This window comes from Urocitellus parryii, chromosome 16 (genome assembly GCF_045843805.1).
Source record: "Urocitellus parryii isolate mUroPar1 chromosome 16, mUroPar1.hap1, whole genome shotgun sequence".
NCBI classification, from domain to species: Eukaryota; Metazoa; Chordata; class Mammalia; order Rodentia; family Sciuridae; genus Urocitellus; species Urocitellus parryii.
Window position 1 is genome coordinate 2307880 of NC_135546.1, and position 16500 is coordinate 2324379.

Here is a 16500-nt window from a genome sequence, read left to right on the forward strand (position 1 = left end):
AGATGATGAATTTCCATGTTTAGTATTTTTTACTACCAAGACAAAGACAGAACAACAACCAAACAATTCAGTGCCTGAATATCTGGGGAAGAAGTCTGTGAGAATGCTGGCCAGGCGGCACTCCTCGGCCACTACAACTCTGTGTGCCTACGTTGCTGGCATCTAGCGGCTTCCTGGCAGGTCTGGGTTTAGGAGAGACAGAGCCTGTGGGCCTTGAGCTTGGCCACCTGGAGAAAGAAGCCTTCGGGAGTCCCCAGAAGTGGGGATGGAGCCTCCTGTTTACCTACCTTGGTGGGCTCAGAGCTTTGAACTCTCTGGGCCCAATAAAACCCTCAAGGTCAGTGCTGACTGAAGTCCCCTGGCCCTGCAAGGTCTCCCTGGCATTATCCTGGTGTCTTCTTCTGCTCTGTATACCTAGTCGGCGAGTTTATTTAAAAGAAAATTTTAGTACTTCAGCTGTCATCTGCAGGGCGATAGGTCTGCAGGTCTCACTGTGTGTTGTAACTGCCAGTCCTGATGCTGTGTGTGGAGCATGCTCCCTTGAAGCTCTTTCCCTGCTTGCTTGGGCAAGTTCTTTCCATCCTCCCAGTTCTGTTTCCTGAGAAGTGGGATGAACCCGATTGTCTGGGTTCTTCTTTACCCACAGGTGGGGACGCCCCTCCCTGGCCACTCATAAGGGCTGAACTGGATGGACAGTGCAGGGCTGTGTCCCAATGGGCCCTTGGCCACCTTCCCTCCCAATGCAGAGCTGGAGAAGAGTGGAAGGTGGCCCAGTGGGGTCAGCAGATGTCTTTTGACCACCTACGGGAAGCGATGGAGCAAATGCCTTCCCACCTCCATAGCTGGGACTGATTAGTCTTGGAGAAGGCTGGCTAGTTGTCCACTTTCACAGCCAGGCCCAAGCCCCAGCCCCTGCTCTCTGGAGCCCTTGACCTCTCTGGTGGTGATGCCTGTGTGTTTGCAAGAGTTCTGGAGGGGGTCATAGCTGACTCTCAGCCAGGAATAAAGGGGCAGCAGTTCCTTGGGATACACTGCAGAGCCCCCTGAATGCATGCCTGCTGTGTGTGAGTGTGCTGAGAGAAGGGAGGAGGTGGGGGTGCGAGGACATGTGAATTTGACAAGGGTCAATTTCTTCAACTTCCCTTGTACATTTGACTATTTTTATTAAATGTGAATGATAAAAAAAAAGACACTATCATAACTTAGGTTTGTCTTCTTGGCTTTATCTGATTTAAGTGCTCTGTATATCAAGGACTTGCATACCAGATGTACACTTGTATAAATACATGTTTAATAATTACCTAGTATTGTGTGTAGTTTCACTTAGTCCCATGTATTCCTGATAAACATCCTTTAGCATCTTCTCTTGTCATGAACAGGCTCTTTAAGAGCCACATTTCCTCCTCCACATCTGGCACCCACTCGAATGGCATCTGCATGGTGCCAAGACCACCTATCAGCTCCCTATGGATGCCAGCACACTGGGGAAGTGGCCACTGCACCATGCTGCCCAGCCTGAATCCTGTCCCCAGCTCCTGTCTTCCTTGCCTATGACTCTGGCAGCCCTGCCTACTCTTGAGAGAGATGGCAGCTTTGGTCTCACCCACTAGCATCTCCCACATCCCTTGCTGTGCTGGGACACCCCTGTGCTTCCCAGCCACCTGTGAGCCTTAGATTCAGACTTCATCCTCCTCTTTTATTCTGATGTTTTCGGTCGTGTCATCCTTCCACAGCACACTAAAGTGCAGATTCTCCAGAAACCAAAGAGGAAACCCAGCAATAGAAGAAAATACCACAGAGGAAGAGTAAATCGTACTTTAACAGAATTTTTTGGAGTAATGTCCAAGGAGGGAGAGGCAGCAGGCAAACCCATTAGCTGGCACTGCCTTGATTCTCCTGCTGGGAATGCAGCTATCAGCAGCTATCTTCTCACAGGACATGAACCGTCCAGCTCAGTTTCTCCTTCGTTACAGCCTTGCACCTTGGCAACATCCTGTTCTTGGTGTTGACCTGATAAGCAATAGCTGAGGTTTCCCATGTTGAAGATGTGTAATGAGAACCTAGCTTCAGGAACTTGCTCAGTGGCCTTCTTCACTAGGTCACATGGCCACTGCAGGTGATCAGCAAGCCTTTGCCCAAGATGGATGGCACCAATGCAGGTGCAAAAGAGGCCTAATTCCTGCTCCCCAGAGGACTTGTCCATGCACAGAGATAGCCAGGCTTCTGAGCTCTAAGTCCTTCTTCCTGGAGGTCACAGGAGCCTTATGTGGGCTGGAGTATTCCAGAATGGTTCCTGTGGAGATGATACGGGAGATTTGACAGAGTGGGAATTAAGCAAGAAGTTCAAGGACATGTGGTAGGAAAGGACTTCCATTTCAAGACATTGGACATGCAGAAAGAAGCAGGTGGGCCCAGGGGCGGGGGGGGGGGTGGTGGTGCTAATGCCAATGTGAGATGAGATATGGGACCGTGAACACACGGTGGTCTCTCTAGTTTCTGAGGATTACCCAAAGCCTTCTTCAAGGGAAGAGTTTCACATGACTGGGATGAAGGACTTTGAGATATTTATTCATTATTTTTGGTATGGGGGATTGAACCCAGGGGCACTTTCCCACTGAGCTACATCTCCAGACTCGATTTTTCATTTTTCATTTTGAGACGGAGACTCCCTAAGTTGCTTAGGACTTCACTAAGTTTATGACTGTGATCTTTACATTGAGATCCCACTGTCTCAGCCTGAGTTGCTGGGGATATAGGTGTGCACCACCATGCCTGTCTTAGAACTTTGAGATTTAGAAATAGATTAATATGCAAGTGGATTAAGTGAATGAGAAAGGAACATAGAGATAGAAAAGCAGAATAATACATCCTCTCCAGATAAGGGGACAAGTGGAGGAACTAGGAGACAAAGTGAAGCAGCTCAGTGACAGAGGATAAAGAAGGGTACATTCTGCAAAACACCAATGGAAACTGACTTGTTATAGTGCTTTTTTCTCCCCAGTTAGATACACATTAAACAACAACAACAACAACAAAATCCCTTCCGGAACTAAATCCCTTCTGGTTTGTGGTAAAATCATTACCTCCCATTTATTAGGCACTTACTATGTGCCAGGCACTATGCTAGGTAGTTTGCAAACATCTAATGAATCTCTGCAAGAAATCTGCAAGGCATGTGTGTCTGCAAATTTATGAAGGTGGAGATTGAGCTCCAAGAGCTTAAACCTACTAAGCAAGCTGTGCCTACAGCAAGCATACATTGGCAGTAAGAGTAGAACTCATGTCCCCTGGATGGACAGTGTCCCCTCCTCACCTGCTCAGCTGGTGCTTTAGATATGGTGCTCTGTGGAGAATGGGGAGTGGCTTAGAGGAGGAAGTCATCAAATATGCCCATTTCAGGCCACAGCTTCTGCTTTTAGCAACTGTAGCCTACTTTTGCGGATGCACCTGGCCTCATAGCTATGCAGAAAGAGGTCACTTGGTCTTTGTGTGAGTCACTCTGCACAGAACACATTCTAGATGTGTCCTTGGGGTGGCACTATGTCAGCAGTGCATTCTGAATCACACATGCACGTACTCCAAGGACAGGACAGACGAGGCCAAATAACCGACAACATGGGAGTCATCATTGACCTTCACATGGTTTCAGAGAAGGGAAGGAGGGGCCTGGAAAGGAAGTGGTTCAGGGTGTGAGAGGAACAAGTAGTCATGTCCACAACACACGAAGGTCCACAGTTACTGCTGTAGGCAGTGACTGTTAGGACTGGATAACTGTAACACTAAGACAGCACCTGGCACATAGTATATGCTCAGTAAACCAGAGCTACTTTTATTTCACCAGAACTTTGAAAAGTATTTCACCATATTCTGGAGAAAAGCCCAAAATATGAGAATTTATGATTTCACTGTTTTTAATTTCAATATGTACAGTTGACATTTGAATCTTCCTGTTCAATTCCACATGAGTGTTGCAGCGTGTTTTGTCAGATGCCTCCTGTGGTGTCTCATGACATTGCCCATATAATTTCCATGTTTATCTCCCCTCGTTTTCTCGTTTTACTGTTTAGATCTAACTGCTTGCTCTCCTGCTTCCGAGTGGTCACACTCTTTCCCTAAGAGAACTTTCTTTCCAGTTTCACCTGACCCTTGCCTGATGCTCCTGACTTCCTGGCACCCAACTCCAGGCAGGAATGCTGAATGTGGCCACAAACCAGAAGGGGTTTAGTAGTTTAAAAAAAAAATTGTATCTAATTGGGGAGGAAAAGGCACTATAACAAGTCAGTTTCCATTGGTGTTTTGCGGAATGTACCCTTCTTTATCCTCTGTCACTGAGCTCTCCACTTTGTCTCCTAGTTCCTCCACTTGTCCCCTTATCTGGGTGGATGTATTATTCTGCTTTTCTTTCTCTATGGTCCTTTCTCATTCACTTAGCCCACTCGCAGATTGATCTATTTCTAAATCTCAAGGTTCTCAGATGGCTCATCATTACTCATCTTCCTCATGAAGCCACGTCTCTGTGTCCTCTTGTGTCCTCTTGTACTCTGGCTCCTGCGCTTTCTAGACTACCTTCTTCCACACTCTGAAGTGCCCAAGGCACCAAGCTCTGTCTTTGTGCACCTGTGAATCCCTGTAGTATGTGACCTGTTTATTTTTCCACCTTTCTGACCTTTCACTGCATCTATTTTCTTTCCGCACCTAAGGTTAATATTCTGCAGATGCTTCTTTTCAACACAGTCTAAACCACAAGTCACCTTTCCTTTCCTTTCGCCTTCTTTGTTCAGGAAGGGACTGGGTCCTGCTCTCCATGCCCCTCCTCTCTCCTTCCCGTTCTTCTCTAGCTTAGTGCCTTCACCTACCTGTGCTTTCCTTTTGAATTTCTGCCTTCGTCCGTGCTCCATTCCACCCATCAACCAGCATAACATATCCTGTTGCAGTAAATGTTTCAGATCGAGTACATTACTTAATTCCTTAATTTCCATAAAGATAGAGCTTTTAAAACACTCTGTGATTTTTCTATATTGGCCTTTGTGAAATTTGCTAAATTAGGTAATAATGATTAATGCAAATATGGAATCATCAAATCTGACGAACTTGCCTTTTTCCCACAAATTAGAGCTCACAAGTGGTTGGACAGTGTGAAAATTGGCATCAATGCTAACTGAGGAACAGGAAGTTTGCAGGCACCTTGAGGAAAGCATCAGTATTCACTGTCAGTGTGCTGCCTTTTGGATCCTCAGGTTCATCCCAGTCCTCAACTGGAAGGAATGTTAGAGCTGATTATCACAGCAGTTGCCTTGGTGCCAAGGGTGATTCTGGGAACAGCGCTCAATCAATGCGTAAACTAGTAAAATGCCAGGAACTTTTGGAAGACCGAGAAGAGCGATGAGTTAGTGAAGAATAAACAATAGTAAAACATTGAGCATTCTCTCTCACACAGTGCATGAAAGAATTTTCCATGAGTTAATATGAGCATAGACCTGGTTATATTTTAGGACGTGTGTTTTACCAGATGATTTATATTTTGTTATATTGTTGGAGAACATTTAACTAGTACAAAGTGTGTCATTGAGAGTTTAAAAACAATAAACACTTCTGTTATTCAAAGTAATATGTTTAGAATCCTGCCATCAACGTATACTTTCCTTTATAATTTAGTAAGAAACTTGATATAGAAAAATAAAAATAGTAATAACCTGAAGAAAGTAAAACCACAGGAGCTTAAGAGCTAGAATTGGACTACGAATTCAGGCTAAGCAGAGCATCAAGGGGCCATGCTGGGTCTTCTTAAAGAAAGGGCCATGTGTGCATTTTGTATATATATAAACTGTATTATCCAAAGGTCTGTGATAAACTCCAAAGCATTTTAAAATTCTAACACAGTTCTTAATGAAAAACCAACATCACCTCATGATATGGCTCATGTTTTTGCAAAACTTAGGAGGAGAGAGCAACACCTAGCTGGGAGAAGGGAGGGCGCTGGAACCCAGTAGCCCTTCCACCAAGTCAGTTCTGTGGTCAGCGTCGACCTGCTTCTAGTGAAAGACTACACACATTTCTTCACTATGCCACTGAGTGAAAAGATGTTATGACCTAATATTTTGAAAAGCATGTTAGGATGTAGAGTTTCCCATTAAGATTTTCAGTAAGAAATTGTCATTTTTATTCTGTATTTTTTTTTACTGCACTCTACTCACACAACACTAAGGTGTGAAAGGAGCCAGGATCAGTCCCCTCTTATAGCCTTCATGATGCGTGTGGGAAGCACCATACAGTGACTTTGCTCTTGAAAATCAAAGTGGATGGAGAAGACAGCAGGAATGGAGCTACCACCCAACACTTCCATTTTATTCTGCTTTTGAAGCCGAGTGTGTCTCTAGTGGGGTGTGTGGCACACGGCACTTGCACAAGCAGACTCTCACGAAGGAGCACAAGAGTCCTCACCATCATCAGAGCGGAATTTTACTTAAAGCTTCATTTAGCAAAATAAGATATAAATCTCCTTTTAAAATAAAAACATGCATCTAAAAAACATGGACTCTGCCAATATATGACAAAAATCAAGCGAGATAATTTAAAACTGCATGCAAATGACCTGCAGTGATATATATCATGGTGAGGCTTATGCACTGCCATACACAACTCTGGAAGAAGTACAAAAGCAATATTTATGTACAGTAATATTTTAGGAACCAGCATATTAACTCAAAACTGCAAAATGGATTTACAGTTAAGACATGTAAGATTTTACAAGTGTTTTCTGGTTTCTAAGGTTGGAGAATCTGTACAACATTCTATTGCATGAATTTCTCGAATCCTAAAAGTTCATGTTGTTTGCCAATTTTTCTTGCATTCAATTATCCATGTCAGGTGCATATCAGGTGTTTGGAGGGGGCAGAGAATACCATCAGCATATGCTCACTCATCAACACACACATGAAAGAACATTTGCAGATGTTTTGATAATGGAGGGCTTAAATCATTTGTCCTGAGGCAGTATTTGTAGTAATACTTTGATCAGCTTCACGGTGGTTAGACTATTTTCCCTGCAGAAATTATCACATGACCCCAAAGGACAAGAGAAATATTGCGTGAGAAAATTGGAAAACATCCGATTGGCAGGTTTCAGCAAGTGGGTAAGAATGAATTGTGTTCGATCTGATTTCAACTGCTTAATGTCATACGCTCACCACCACAGCGAGACAGGAGAAGCCAAAGATGCAGCCCACACACCTCCCAAGAGTTGCCTCGCCACGGCGATATTCTTAGCCCTTTAATTGTGACATATTTTCTATAAAGTTGTGGCTGCTTGGTTTCTTCACAATTATTAGCGATTGCAGAGTGTTTTCCGATTCACAGACATAAACTTATTTAATTCACTCAAACACCCAGAGCAGATATTCTTAGCTCTTTTTGCAGATGGGAAACCAAACATTCATTTAGGAATCATGATATTTTTAAAATCAGACAGGTTGGACACAGATAAAAATTGCTCTCATATACCGTGTTGTTCTCCAATGTTGCTTTTAGGAAAATGTGTTAGTGGGAAATTTAGGATGAGTAGTAGTAGTGGCAGTGACAGTGACAGTAATAAAGTATCACACAGCAACTGCCTCATTGATTGTTTCTCAGGAATCCTCACTACAGATGGTAGTCTCTGTCTCTGCAGATGTAGAACTGGACCTCAGAGAACAAGACCTTAGCCTGAGGCTGCAAAGCTATAATCAGGGAAGTCAGCACTTGAACCTGGGACCTCTGGCATCAGTCTGCACTTGGCCCAGAGCAGATATTAAAAGCACAGGACACATGCACACAAAAGCAAAAGAGGTTTCAGGCTAAGTTTTTAGAAAAAGACAGTTTGAAAATGTGTCTATCTCACTACATTTGGCACTGGATTCTCTTTACTGAAAAATACCTTTCTGTATTCTTCCCCTGAGAATGTTAGAGAGCACTGGGAAACACAGGAGCACATTGCTGACAATTTGTGTGCTGATACTTTGTGGAAAATATACTATTTTCAATCTTAGAGTATGAAAATTTTTAATCATAAAGTTTCATATTTAAAAAAATAAAAAATACATCGTCAGCAACAACATGTTCTGTAATTTCAAAACATTTCAAGGATGTTGGGACAAACTGGAGTGCTGAATTATTGATGATTCCCAGTGACCCAGGTCACTGGTTCAGAAAGAAGCGTTTTTGAAAATATTTATTCAGTTCTTTTCCTTTCCTTCAATAGAAGCAGAACTTTTAAATTTTCCCCCCTAGAGTTATGAAAGCAATTTTTGTTATTTTTAGAACAGTTTTAAAGAACATTGATATATTTTTGATCATATCCTATTAGAATATAAAATATATATTTTATGCTATGTGAATTCGATTTTTAATAATTAGAAAAAAATTTTTAGTTCATTGTAGTTCTTGGAGATTGGCTAAAATGTTTCTTTCCTAGCAGGAATGAAATGTGGTTTTATCAGTGAAGTCAAAAGCAAAGTGAAACCAGGTTTGGTAGCCCCATCTGTCATCCCAGTGACTCAGGAGCTGAGGAAGGAGGATTAAAAGTTCAGGGCCAGCCTCAGCAACTTCACGAGACCCTGGGTCAACATTTTTTTAAAAAAACATTGGGCATGTAGCTCAGTGGTAAGCATCCCAGGGTTCAATCCCCAGCACCAAAAAAAAAGAAAGAAAGAAAAAAGAAAAAATAGTGAAAAAATGAGGTAGGGGATAGTAAAGCCAAAATGACAAGAAAAAAACTATGAATTCAATTTTGCTTTCATTTTATTCTGTTTTTGTACTTGTTCTTTTTAGATATACATGGTAGTAGAGTGTGTTTTGACATATTATACCTATATGGGGTATACCTTTTGCTAATTAGGACCCCATCCTTGTGTTTGTACATGATGTGGATTTTCACGGTGGTGTATTTATATTTGTCCATAGGAAAGTGATGTCCTAATCATTCTACTGTCTCCTATGCCCACCTCACCCTGCCTTCCTTTCCTTCTCCTTTGACTAATCCACTGGACTAAATAGTTCAGCTGAACCCAATAGAACAAAGCTCCATGTGACTCTTCTTTCAGGCCAACTTTTGTTGAAGATGCAAGTTTACAAGGTACTTGGCAAACCCCTTTGTCTACATCCACTTTCCCTCTGTTGGCCCTACCAGCATCTTGCCGTAAGTCCTTTATTTAGTTATAAACACCTATGGCTCACGCGTGGGTCTTATAAAATTTAATATTGTCTTGCTGCTTGCTCCAAAGATGATTTTACAAGATAAATGGTGACAGTCTTTATGTTGCCAGAGGATCTCAGCCATTCCTAAGAAAGGGCGCTGTGTTGACTAAATACTATTTATCATGCACAGATTTTTTTTTATGGAAGAGTCTTTTATTAAAATCTTGTTACTGTCAGAGTTTTTAAAATCCTCTGTCAGAAATCTAATTTTACTGAATTGTATTAGTTTCTCTGATTTTATCAACATGCAAAAAATCAGAGTTATGCTGCCTAATCTGGCTTAAAAAAAAGATTTACATTGTAGGTGCCCCTAAAATTATGCCACTTAAGGGGCTCCTGCCATATCTTACATAGGTGGATCAGGTTATCTCATTGGAAATTCCGGTTAATTCTTTATATTTTCTTCTTGTTAAATGCTTTTGTGGGGGAGAGAATAAGAAATCAGAAGTGAAAGTTAAAGTGTTCATTTAAAAAGGTTTTTATAGATTGCCTTAAACATCAGTGTTTGAAACACCAAGTCCAAGTAAGGGAAGTGCAGAGGAAGCTGCCCCACCCGGCATGGTAGGCAGGATGCTGCCTCCGTCCTGGGGAAGCTCTATGAAAACCAAGGTACGGTGTCCATCTCTGAGCGTGGAAGTAATTCTTGGTTGTCTGTTTTCCTCCTCTTTCTTTGCTATTTTGGCCACATCTTCACACTTTATAATGTAGGAGTCAGGATGGTGACCTCATTTTTAGGGCTCTGGAGAGAAACTAGCTATCAGGCCAGAGCAGCCCAGTGGGTGCTTTGCATTTGCCCCCTGTAGCACCCCCCCTGTGAAGGCTGCCTCAGCAGGCTGGAATGCTGTCACAGAGGTGGGCGGTGCCTCGTAGGCATGTCCTGTGATCTATAACAGGCTTTCCTGTGTGGCTTTGGATGTGCAAGTTCTGCTGCTCCACCGCAGGCAGGCCGCAGTGAATACTCACCAGAGCTTGAGTCTGTCCAGACCAAGCTCCAGGCATAGAGCACCGAGCAGGACCCTGCAGACCCTGGGCAGTGCCCTCAGGGATGCCACACTTCGCTACCCAGAGGTTCCGGACAGAAGTGTCCCAGAAGGCTCAGAAAACCCACCCCTCTATCCAGTCCTTTCTCCACATGCCTATTACAGTTGTGATGCTGGCCAACCAGTGCAAAGGTGACTTCAGGGACATGTATAGTGGACTTCCCTCTTTTCCTGGGGATGCTCTTTAAGCATGGCAAGCAGCTTTTCTCCTCTTGCCTCTTGAGGAATCGATTCTACAAATAAAATGTGGCTCTTCCGTGTATGTTGTTAATGTGGATTTTAGCAATTGAGTATTTATTCTTGATGCGTAAGAATATCAAACAGTCACCAACCAAGGTGGTGCCTGGCTCTCTCCAGGGCGATGCTCTCGTGAAGATGGGCATTAGAACAGATGTGTCAGGGCCACGTCACTGACACCTATCACCCAGTCACCAACAGATATGGAGATATTCAAAAAATTAGCAACACCTGTATCAGACTTAAAATAATGCAAAGGTAGGAAAGAAAGATAAAACTAGGAAGCCGGAAAATTAAAGTAAAACTATTGAAATAAAACTAAGTTTCATCATTGGATGAGAGTGGAGAGTGAAAATACCCTGTCTTCTGTCTGTGGGTCAGACTTCGGTCAGACTTCCTGGGGTGTTGTGTTCTCTTCTGAGCCTTAAAATTGACAGAAAAAACATGTGCCCCAGACCATCACTATCTTTGTTTTTTTTTTTTTTTTTTTTTTTTTTTTTTAAAGAGAAAGTGTGAGAGGAGAGAGAGAGAGAGAGAATTTTTTTTTTAATATTTATTTTTTAGTTCTCGGCGGACACAACATCTTTGTTGGTATGTGGTGCTGAGGATCGAACCCGGGCCGCACGCATGCCAGGCGAGCGCGCTACCGCTGAGCCACATCTCCAGCCCCATCACTATCTTTGAAAGCTTCTAATTTGAGGAATGATTGAAGATGTTGAGATGTTAAACTTGAAGCAGGAGTTGAAAATCTAGCTTCAAATAATAAGTGGCATTATAAAACTGGCATTATTCAAATATATGTGGTCAGTCTCGTCAGACATCAAACACAAAGGCCACAGCACAGAGATTACCCTTTTGCCCAAGGTCACACAGCAGACACCATGGGACCACCCCCTTCAGAAGCAGCACCTCACAGCACTGTGCACATCCAGATTTCTGAGGAGCAATTTTAGGCTGTCAAAGAGGAAATGTAGTATGCTGTGACTCTGCAGCAGGACACTTTGTGTGACCTTGGTTCACCTTGCTCGGGGTCTTTCCCTTAAGCACTATCTGCTGAACTTCACCTCTCTGTAGTTTGCTTTTGAAGTTGTTTTCCAAGTATAAGTTCATCTCAGTAAATATTTATGAGATTAGTGGTGTTTTCTTGAAATATGTAGTTAGAGTTTATCTTTAAAGTATGTTTTCCGAGTGGGAAATTAAGACAGTGGTCATATACAGCCTCATTCACCCGCCCCCTGCTCTGAGAGATGAGTCAGGGCTCCAAGTGGAGCAGAGGATGTATTTAGCAAATGAAGGGATCCCTCTGTTCAGAAAGAAGCTGGGTGGCCTGATCCCTGGCTCCAGGTGATTCTGAGCTTCACCAAAAACAATTCTTGGATCACCTATAAGTCACTCTTACCCCCAAAACACCACATTCAGTCCATCCAGGTAAATGCCTGTCTATTTATGATGCTGCCATAACTGAAAGGAAAAAAGGAAAAGAACGGTCGTTCTGCTCCAGAGAACGTTAATTATTTATCCTGATGCAAACATAATTACCTGGCAGTTCATGGAAATCAAAATCAGGACATTAGAAAGAATGAAATAATTAAAATATATTGATAACGAGCACACACTGCTGTATTGACCCAATGATGGCGAAGACATCAAAGATACGCTCTTCAAAGGGTATTATTTTGCAATTAAAAAGAACTGTAGAAAAAGAAACTGAAGACACGATAATTACACAGTGCACCCAGCATAGCTGTCAGTGGAAATGCCATTGAAGGAAAATAATACCATGTAAAAAGAAGTTAACGTGGAAAAAAAACTGAAATGCAACTTACTGTTGATACAAGTAGGATTCACTGTACACATCTGGAAGGCAATACTTAGGTGTGGTAGGCTGTTAGAAACACCAGGTGACCGGATGTGAGCCTCACTGTCTGGGCCTGTTTCTATGGAAGACACAAGACTCCCTGTTGCCCTCGCTCCTCGCCGCAGACCACCCCTTACCAGGCGCCTCCCCCCCTGGACTTGGGTTGCCACTTAAGATCACAGAATGTTTTTTTTCCTACCTGTTAAATTTGTTTATTTATTTATTTTACTACAAATGTAACTCAGGGGTGCTTTACCACTTTACCACATCCTATATTCCTAAACTCTTTTATTTTTTAGTTTGAGACAGAGTTGCTTAAGTCTGCACTAAGTTGCTGAGTCTGGCCTTGAACCTGTGATTCTCCTGCCTCAACCTCCTGAGTCACTGAGAACACAGCCATGTGCCATAGCTCTCAGCTCTTAATCTGATCTTATTTGAGAGTGTCTGATGTGTCTGATGTTCCCTCACTGGAACATGTTCCCTCCTTGGAACTGGTTGCCCTCCTCTGCGATAGCCCTGTTTATATTTTTAAGTGTGCAAAAGCTTAATTGGGTCAACCCAGTGGAGAAGCAGAATGCAAAGCCATTCTTGTCATCAATCAAGGCAAAAATTCTTTCTCTCTTTCTACTTTCTTCCAGCTGGGTGGGCATCCTCTTTGGGAAAAGTAGTTGCTACCAATTCAAAAACAAAGAGTGGTTTGGATCAACTCAGGTCTAATCTTTTTGATGATTATGAGACCAAGCCAAAAATAGTTTAATTGAGAAAATGCATGAAGACTTCCAAGCAGCTAACCACATCTGCTGAGGTCCTGCCTGGTCTTTAACATCACTTTAAAATGCTTGGAAACTTGATCAGGGCACAATGACCAGTTTAGTCATGATATTGTGAATCACGTAAGGTTCGCATTTATCACTACCTTTACACGAGGACGTGATGTGGATGAGCTTCCACTGTCCTTGCACTGAGAACATGCTTTAAACTGGCCTGCTGCGACTAAGGCAGTAAAACCATCATCTTTAAGATCCATGAGATGGGACTGCCTGGTTGTGAACAGACCTGGAGGAAGACAGGAGGTGGAAGAGGTGAGCACACCACAGATGGGTGGATTTCATTCCATTGGCCTACATCTTATTGATGGAAGAGCTAGATGGTGTGTCAGAGTGCTTCCTGTGTGTGTGGCAGCCGTGGGTGCCTAGAGCTTTGGATGACATTGCAGGTGCGTGGCGTGAGGACCAGCACACTGCCTGGAGCTTCTGCCCACACTTGGCTGCACCAGTTACCAGTATGCATTCAGGTCCCAACTCAGAGATAGAGGACTTCCCTCCCTGGCACGAAGTCAGCAACCAGTGAGCATCCAGATGAGGTGATGATCAAAGTCAGGGAGATCACTGCAGACATTATTTTAGTTTCTTGGTAGCAAATTTTGCCTCTCTCCAAAGGTTACTTTTCCAGGGATAGGGGGATCCCTGAACCACCCCTTTTCTAACATCCATGAGATTCTATAAAAATAAAAACTCAATGCACTTTGAGCCAACTTATATTCTTGCAAGGAGACATCAAAACTATTACTAAACTGACAATGCTTTTCTTAGAAGAAAATGCCTTTTAGCTTTTTATCACAATTTTGTTTATTATAATAATGTACATTGAATAAAACATCATTTGGAAAGTACATAAATATGAAAATTAGGATAACTTACAAACCTATACAGAGAGAGTTATTTTTAGTACATTGGCATATTTTCTAAGTCTTTTTCTATGCTTGTGTGTGTTATATACTTAGATTAGGTGATATATGTTCAATTTGTTATTTTGACTTTTTCTTACGTAACAGTGACATAATTTTCTCGTTTTACTTAATTGGTTCTCTGTTATTAGGTATTTATTCTGTTCCCATTTTTCATTATTACAAATAATGCCATCTCATACCTATTACTATGATTATTCAATAATGACAAAAATTATTGAATCCTGAACAGTCAATGTTTCAACAATGAGCACATAAGAGGAAAACCCTTTATAATGCAAGCGATCAAACTTAGGCTCCTATGTATGTGTATACTATAGTAAAAGTGAATGCATGTCCTTCAACTTTGAGTTTTCCAGGGGAAAAAGTAAACTGAATTATCCACAAAAAGAACTTAATAACCCAAGCTAAAAGTCTTCTGACAACACAACAGGGTTAGGGTTTTCTCCTCTGTCACTCCTCACTGTCCCTATAGCCAAAGGGCAAGGGGTTCAACCTGGAGCGAACCCAGGCTTTGTGATTTAAATACAACCTCATTTTCATTCTGATCATTTTTTGTTAGGGTCTGTAAACAAGTCAAGATGGCGCCTGGCATTTTGCCAGAGGGAGTGGTTTGTGAAGTAACAAAAGTGAGCCATTAAGTGTGGAGATTCCTTATTGGTTGACTGCTGTATCTAGTTTTTGTTAATTAAGATAAGCTGTGTGGAATGTATGTATACCCTTCCTGTCCTACAATAAAGGGCTCCCACTCCTGCTGTATCAATGTACGCAAGTTGCTCGTCCCCCCCCCCCCAGGTTATTTTGCTGCAGCCAGACTGCGGCAGCTTTTTTGTGCTTTCAATGGGATTTGCGGTGTGAGAGAATTAAAACAGCAAATATGAGCTATGTCCATCCCTAGATCCAGGAGGAGCCCCACAATTCCTCCTAGAAGAATCTTCTACAGGGCTTTTGCTTCTTCTCCTTGTTCTGGTTGGATGGACTTCCTCAGCACCAGACTCTCAAATGGTTAATTTATTCTTTGGCAGATATTTACCAAAGATGGTGCTTAGCCTGAACTCGAGGAAGTGGAGGGTTCACCAAGTGCACAGACCAGAAGGATTCTGTATGAAGCGGAGACTGGCCCTAGAATGAACCCTTCCAAGCTTTGGATGCATTCTTGATCCCACTAGTGGAGTACAGCAAAGGCTTTCCCAGGACATTCTCAGAAAACAAAAGATCAGGTCATTGTTGATGAGTTTCTATGATTCTGAATTTTACGTGCATTGTAATGAGGTAACAAAGACAGGCACAAATCCACAAATCCATCCAGCATCCTTGGTCTGTTTCTTTGGGTTGTCTTCAGGCCCCCAACCTTGGAAAGATCTAGCACCCTGCTTTTATTTAAAGCCCTTGTCTGTTCAGGTCATGGGAAAAAGGGTCCCCTGGTCCCCTGACCCCATCTACTTTCTAAGAAAGACCAGCTATAAGAGTGCCAGAGGATCCATCCTGGTTAGTAACAAAGCCAGAAGTCTCTTTTTTTATCTACAAATGCTGGACCAGAGAGCCCTACCCTCCTAGCGCTTCCTTATCTCATTGCACATGACAGCAGAAACGAAGTCTCTTGGCAAATGATCACTTGCGGTAGGAGGGCTTTTCCCTTTTATGGTCATTGTTGAAACATTGACTGTTAACTACTGAAGCTCTCTACCCCAAATTTTTTGCTTTTAATTGGAATAATTAATTCCAGTTAAACTTCACACATAAAGCATAGAAACACAAAAGAAAAAATGGCCACTGAATAATCTCAGTCATATTGAGTTTCCCAGATACCTGGGAAACCTGATTAGGTTTTCATTTATGTGCTCTGCAGAATCTTCCAAAGACTAGCAGCATCCTGTCTCTATAGAGTCATGTGTTGATTACAGAAGGTGCTTTTTTGATGGATACCATGCATTGGTGGGAAACAGCTTGTCTTTGTGTTTCAGAGAGAGCTTCTTGCAGACGTGGGGTGGGGCTGAGAGGGTGTGTGTGTCCTGGCCTGGGGTCTTACCTGGAGTGGTGCCGGGCCTCCGATGCACCAGCCTCAGCCATATAAATGCACCAGGCCATCTGCACATGGCAGGGGAATTGAGCCTGGAGACGCGCAAGACCTGTGTCAGGGCGTTCACAGAAGGGCTGTTTGTGAACAGATGTTCTGTGGTGTTTTTCACAGAAAATGGACTCTGGAGAGAGAAAATGTCCATCAATTACCGAGGTATTATGTATAACAGCAATTTTTAACCTTGAGAATGAGACTTCTAAAGTTCTCATCAAAACATTTCCAACCGTTGCCACTTTCTTTGTTTCAAGTCAGATTCAGCCCAGGGTCACAGGCAAACGCCCCGCTGTCAGAAACTGGGAGATGGTGC